Source organism: Ascaphus truei, chromosome 2 (genome assembly GCF_040206685.1).
Source record: "Ascaphus truei isolate aAscTru1 chromosome 2, aAscTru1.hap1, whole genome shotgun sequence".
NCBI classification, from domain to species: Eukaryota; Metazoa; Chordata; class Amphibia; order Anura; family Ascaphidae; genus Ascaphus; species Ascaphus truei.
This window is the reverse complement of record NC_134484.1, coordinates 65,164,240-65,171,323: the sequence shown is the minus strand read 5'-3', so window position 1 is coordinate 65,171,323 and position 7,084 is coordinate 65,164,240. Positions and strand designations below refer to the sequence as shown.

The 7,084-nt window shown below is 47.5% G+C and overlaps 1 protein-coding gene across 3 annotated transcripts in view; it reads right to left on the bottom strand.

Annotated features, from left to right (window-relative positions):
- Positions 1–614: 614 nt before the first annotated feature.
- Positions 615–7,084, bottom strand: part of RGS22 (regulator of G protein signaling 22) — a 174,172-nt gene continuing 167,702 nt past the window's right edge. The window contains exon 26 of one of the 3 annotated variants that reach the window (XM_075582634.1): positions 615–4,724. The gene's annotated coding sequence lies outside the window, so the exon portion shown is untranslated. The remainder of the gene's footprint in view (positions 4,725–7,084) is intronic. The other 2 variants (XM_075582633.1, XM_075582632.1) reach the window with 2 other exon arrangements.

The window sequence follows — 7,084 nt, the reverse complement described above, 5'->3', positions numbered from 1 at the left end:
CACTGTTGGGACGGGCAGGAGGGGTCAGCGGTAGGGGCTCACTGTTGGGGCGGGCAGGAGGGGTCAGCGGCAAAGGCTCACTGTTGGGGCGGGCGGGGTCAGTGGCAAAGGCTCACTGTTGGGGCGGGTGGGCTCCGCAGAGGCGGCTCAGTTTGGGCGGGCGAGCTCATGGGCGGCAGCTCAGTTGGGGCGGGTGGGAGGGCTCAGGGGCGGGAGGGGTCTGTTGGAGGGGGAGGGCTCAGCGGCGGCGGCGGCTCACTGTTGCGGCGGGTGGGAGGGGTCAGTGGCAGCGGCTCACTGTTGGGGCGGGCGGGAGAGGTCAGTGGCAGCAGCTCACTGTTGCGGCGGGTGGGAGGGGTCAGTGGCAGCGGCTCACTGTTGGGGCGGGCGGGAGAGGTCAGTGGCAGCAGCTCACTGTTGGGATGGGCGGGAGGGGTCAGTGGCAGCGGCGGCTCACTGTTGGGGCGAGCGGGAGGGGTCAGTGGCAGCGGCTCACTGTTGGGGCGGGAGAGGTCAGTGGCACCGGCTCACTGTTAGGGCGGGTGGGAGGGGTCAGTGGCAGCAGCTCACTGTTGGGGCGGGCCGGAGGGGTCAGTGGCAGCAGCTCACTGTTGGGGGGGCGGGGTCAGTGGCAACGGCTCACTGTTGGGGCGGACGGGCTCAGCGGCGGCGGCTCACTGTTGGGGCGGGTGGGCTCCACAGAGGCGGCTCAGTTTGGGTGGGCGGGCAGCTCAGTTGGGGCGGCGGGTCAGTTGAGCGGGAGGGCTCAGCGGCGGCGGCGGCTCACTGTTGGGATGGGCGGGAGGGGTCAGTGGCAGCGGCTCACTGTTGGGGCGGGCGGAAGGGGTCAGTGGCAGCAGCTCACTGTTGGGGCGGACGAGCTCAGCGACGGCGGCTCACCGTTGGGGCGGACGGGCTCAGCAGAGGCGGCTCAGTTGGCGCATCTCAAGTAAACACATGAGTTTTGCTAAAGAAGTTTCACTTCAAAAATTGGTTTGAAGCAGCGAGTCTCCGTAGTTGGGCCACGTTGATTTCAGCTCTGGGGACCCCTTGCTTCCTGAGATACTTACCTCCATACGGGGTGCCGGGATCTCTCTGCTGTTTAAATGTCTCAGTCAAGTGGGACAATAGGAAGCTGTGACCGGAACATTTAAACTGCAGAGATAACGGCAGCCACACAATCTCTGGGCGGTTTTTAGTGAGGGGGGCGGATTTGGCCTAAAATATCCAGGGAATGTATTAGGACTCTTCCACCCATCTCTAATACTGATCCCAGAGAGCAGAGTGTATTCCCAACGGGGCCCACTTGAGATGGGGCACTATTGACATTGTGCAGGAGATTGCCAATCTAACCAATACTAAGGGAAACAAGCCTAAGTACCTCCCCACTTTAGCAGTGAGAGCTAACAGGGAAAAAGCACAGAGTAACTCTGATTTGCCACCAGTTAATATGTCTAATGTGAAGTCTGTCCTTGTACGGCCAGCATTACAAATGGATGTTGAATAAACTGTTTTTTGGATATAAAAGTTCCTAGCGCCCATCCTTATTCTATCTGCATATACATGTCCAGCCTGCAACGACCCAGCACTCTGAACAGGTATGAGATACTGAGCCAGGCAAGGAGGCAAGGCTGCTACTACTTTTCATGAGCCCTAACAGTATAAGTCCTGCTAGGGTCAGGCACTGGAAGGGTTAATTCCTCACTGAAGGTCTAGAGTGCTATTGCAGTCTTGGATACAGTACTATATCCAAGGGCGGGCCTAGCAACAACCAGAGAGTTTCAGCCTGGGGGAGTGTACTGGCTGGGTGACATGTGCAGATGTGACACCTGTCAGTATCAGACCTGCCCTGTTATGGGGCAGGGTTACAAGCCCAACCCCAGGGTATATAAACTGGTGCTCTCCTAAAAGTGGGTGTGTCTCTTTCCTCCCCCTGTGGATTTAGCAACAGCTACCCTGTGCCCCATAATGGGATACAGGAGGAGCACCAGAAGGGAACTTAGATGGGCCTCAAGCCTTAAAATAACCATCCAGGGGAAGCAAGAAAGGAATGCACTGCTGTAACAACTAACCAATGCAATAAATACAATTGAACCATATGCAAGTGTGATTCACTGTCTTGGGATATGGAAAGGTGTCAGCATGGACCATCCTACAAACACAGGATCCTCGCTGACTGGAGGCGCTGCCAATGAATAAGGTAACCTGTAAATCTGTCCTGATTATCCAAACATCATCGCGGAGCACTCAGCCCTCCTGTTGCCTCACAGGTATGCACAGCATCGTATGAAAGACACTAGTAACAGCCAAATCTCACCAAGGGTGCGGGTAAAGGTGTTACACATGTATATCCTGGAAACTGCTGCAACAGTGAAAACAGTCCACGGTCCACTTTGTTTTATATGAGTTTTCTTCCCAAATTAAATAATGTAAAATATTTAGTATTAGATCACTTTTAAAAATGGTAGAAAGGAAGTCTGTTTTTAAGACTGTCATCACTATGCAATTCCAACTTACTATATCTCACTAAGTGACATGGCTGTTATAATTCATAAAATTAATTGATTAGCAGGTCCCTCTAGCAGCAAAATATCCTGGTGTGTTTCACTTTTACTGTTGCATTTGCTAGCCAGTAGTTTGCATTTGCTAGCCCCAAAAAACTTGAAATATATGCTTTATTGCAACCATGCAATCTATTTCTCATACATTTAATATTGAGGCATATGTTCAAGTTTAAATAAACAAGCGTTGATAAATCACCACTACGGTTTTATGTGATTAAGTACAGTGGCAAAAAAAATTATAATTACGGAAATTCCACAGTTTTTCCATGATAACTTTCTTCAATCAAAACCTGTGTTTTCTTAACTTTTTGATAGGGTTTATATTAACCAATTCATGTCTTTTGAAAAAAAAATGATGTATGGATTATGAAACAAAATGATGCAGTGTTCGACAAACCTATACATTTGCTCGCCCCGGGCGAGTGGATTTAACATCGTGGTGAGCTCCTATTGGCCCAAGCAGCACACGTTTGGTACTAGGTGGCGAGTAGATTTTTTTGTGTGGCGAGTAGATTTTTGGGTGATTTGTCGACCACTGAAATGATGTATTGATTAAACAAACAATGAGTACTTAAGAGTCAGGGTATGTGCAAAAGTAAGTGAAACCCTGATTTTATCAGCTAAATTTAAAGGGATAATTAGAATCAGGTGTTTAAATAATTAGGTAGATAGTGAGGGGTAAGTGTGGGAGACCCCATCCTATATAAAAATCAGAAACTTTGTGAGTTTGGTCTATATCATACAGTTATGTAGAAACAAATCATGCCACGATCAAAATAAATCTCTGGGGACCTCAGAAAAGCAGTTATTGATATTCATCAGTCTAGAAAGGGTTACAAAACCATTTCTAAGGATTTGGGCTTCACCAGTCCATTGTCAGACAAGATAGTCTAAAAAATGGAGAAAGTCCATACTCATTCTACCCAGAAGTGGTCGTCCTACCAAAATCTCTCCAGGAACAAACCGACAACTCATCCAGGAAGTCACAATGAACCCTAGAGTAACATCCAAGGATCTTCAGACCACTCGCCATGGCTAATGTGAGCGTTCATGACTCAACTATCAGAAAAAGACTGAATAAGAATGGTGTTCATGGAAGGATAGCCAGGAGGAAACCACTGCCATCTAAAAAGAACATTGCTGTCCGTCTGAAGTTCGCCATTTTTGGCCTCAATGACAAACGTTATGTCTGGCAAAAACCAAACACTGCGTTCGAACAGAAGAACCTTATCCCAACCATTAAGCACGGTGGTGGGAATGTGATGGTTTGGGGCTGCTTTGCTCACTCAGGACCTGGACAGCTTGGTATCATTGACACAACCATGAATTCTGTATTGTATCAGAAGATTCTAGAGGAGAGTGTCAGGCCATACATCCATGAGCTGAAGCTGAACCGAAAGTGGGTCATGCAGCAAGACAATGATCCTAAACATACAAGCAGATCTACAAAGGAATGGCTGCAGAAGAAGAAATTCCACATTTTATAATGGCCTAGTTAAAGTCCGGACCTAAACCCAATTGAAATTTTGTGGCAGGACCTAAAGCGAGCTGTCCATGCAAGAAAGCCCTCAAATGTCACCGAGTTGAAGCAGTTCTGTAAGGAGGAATGGGCCAAAATTCTTCAAAACTGATGTGAGAGACTGACCAGCAGTTACAGGAAATGAGTAGTTGAAGTTATTGCTGCTCAAGCAAGTGCCCCCAGGTACTAAATGTAAAGGTTCACATACTTTTTCACACAATTGAATGCTGAATCATTTGTGGATAAATAAATGTTGAAAAAGTATCATGTTTTTGTGTAATTTGTTTGATCAGGTTATCTTTATCTATTATTAGGACTGAGATTAAGATCGAATAACATTTTAGGTTTGAAATATGTGAAAATCCTAAGGGGTTTACAAACATTCTCGCCACTGTATATTTTTGCTAAGAAGACAATGGTATCAGAGCTCTTATCATTGCGCATTTGTTGCATTAATTTCCTGTACTGTAGGTATAACAATAAATTGTCTGAAGGCAAAAAAAATTTACTTTTTGCACAGAAGAGTATGTGATTTTTGGAAATAATTAGTGCAACACACAAATCCAGGAAGTTTATTGGAATTCAATCTTGCTTCAGGACACTTCATTACTTTAGATTCCCATCTTAGTTGTTGGTTCATCCTGAAAACCAAAAAGGAAAATAGAGTTATTTTATATGAAAAAAATCACAGAACCATGAAGAAAACAATCATCTCCATAGCTTCCTAAAGAGCGCTGTCTTTTGTCTCAACTCCAAAGACTATGAAAATGTAAAGCTTGCAAGACCCTCTAGCTATTTAGACTTTACCATGAAATCTTCTGTTGCTTACAGTACCATGATTTGGCTGTTTACCTCCTTGATTAATATTTACTGAAATGGCACCAAAAGAATAAAAAAATATATATTTACACTTATTTGGGGAGGACTTTAAATGTACATTCATTCTTAGAAACAGATCCTAAAAACCATTTGATAAGTTCCCTAACATTATAGCTATTGGCTATTTAAAGACAGGCTACATCCTAGATTTGTAAAAGCCATATGGGCACTGCAGAAGCTATGCAAGTTAAAAAGCTAAATTGAAAGGATTTAAATATCCATATCTCCTCTGGAGTCAGTGAGCAGCCATCTTTGACTTGAAGTGTTATTTATGGCTTGTGAATGTACTAACAGCTTTAGTTTTTCCTTCTTCTGGAACAGAACATGCCTGCTCTTTTCCTCAATGCGTCCCTTGAAAACACATGGTGAAAGACAAGGTTTGGATAAGTCTGTGCTTTCCCCAAAAGAAGCGTAAGGCAAGAGTATTTAATAATGGGGTTTAATGCATTTTAGTCTTCACAAGTCAAAGGTGATTGCCTCCTCACTTCTGAGATGAAAATACATATTTATAAAAAAAAAAAAAAAAAAAAAAAAAAAATGACGCTTAGAGCAGAAGATTATCTCGTTTTTACAATATTGGTAACATTTAAAAAAATTGAGTAACCTGTCTTTAGCCGGGTATACAAACAAAAACAGAAAGGCCAGTGCATAATACAAAATGACACAACATTTAATGCAGGCCTGCACAACTCGTAAAGTGAGAAGGCCCAAACTGCTCCAAGGAAAAAAAAATTGGGCCGCACGGGGTAAAATCATCATCATCATCTCTCCTCCAGCACCTCTTTATCATCATCCTCATATCTCCCCCAGCACCCTTCATCATCATCCTCACATCTCCCAAAGAACCCCTCACTATCAACCTTTGCGATACTCCCCATCTATCTCTCATACCCCCATCTCTCCCACTCACCCACACACATAATACTCCCCCTCCACATCAAACACACAATACCCCCCTGCACAGCACACACATCACACCCCCCCTGCACCTCACATCCCTCTCTCCCCCCTTGCACCTCACATCCCCCTCCCCCTTGCACCTCACATCACTCTCCCCCCTTGCACCTCACATCACTCTCCCCCTTGCACCTCACATCACTCTCCCCCTTGCACCTCACATCACTCTCCCCCTTGCACCTCACATCACTCTCCCCCTTTGCACCTCACATCACTCTCCCCCTTGCACCTCAAATCACCCCCCTTGCACCTCAAATCACCCCCCATGCACCTCAAATCACCCCCCATGCACCTCAAATCACCCCCCATGCACCTCAAACCACCCCCCATACACCTCAAATCACCCCCCATACACCTCAAATCACCCCCATACACCTCAAATCACCGCCCATGCAACTCAAATCACCAACTTGCACCTCAAATGACCCCCCTTGCACCTCCAATCACCCCTCCTGCACCTCCAATCACCCCCCATGCACCTCAAATCACCCCCCCATACACCTCAAATCACCCCCCCATGCACTTCCAATCACCCCCCTGCACCTCCCATCACTCATCACCCTCCCTCCTGCACCTCCCATCACCCATCACCCTCTCCCCCCCTGCACCTCCCATCATCCATCACCCTCTCCCCCCCTGCACCTCCCATCACCCTCGCCCCTGCACCTCACATCCCCCATCACCCTCTCCCCCCTGCACCTCACATCACCCACAGGGCCTCCAACAGAAATCATGGGGCCCGGGACAAATGAAAGGACCAGCCCCCCCCCCCCCCAAACCCATAGCGCACCTACCACGAAAAAATATCTTTTAGCCCACAACTTTTACTTAACCGTTTTCTTATTATGATACAGAAAAAACCATTACATCTCCCCCTCCTCATACCTCACCCCTCCCCTCCTCATACCTCCCCCCTCCCTCCTCCCACCCTCTCCCTCCACCCACCCTCTCTCTCTCTCTCCCTTCTGCCCCCCTCTCTCTCCCTTCTCCCCCCTCTCTCTCCCTTCTCCCCCCTCTCTCTCCCATCTGCCCACCCTCTCCCTTCTGCCACCTCTCTCCCTTCTGCCACCCTCTCCCTTCTCCCCCCCTCTATCTCCCTTCTGCCCCCCCTCTCTCTCCCTTCTCCCCCTCTCTCTCTCTCCTTCTGCCCCCCCTCTCTCTCTCA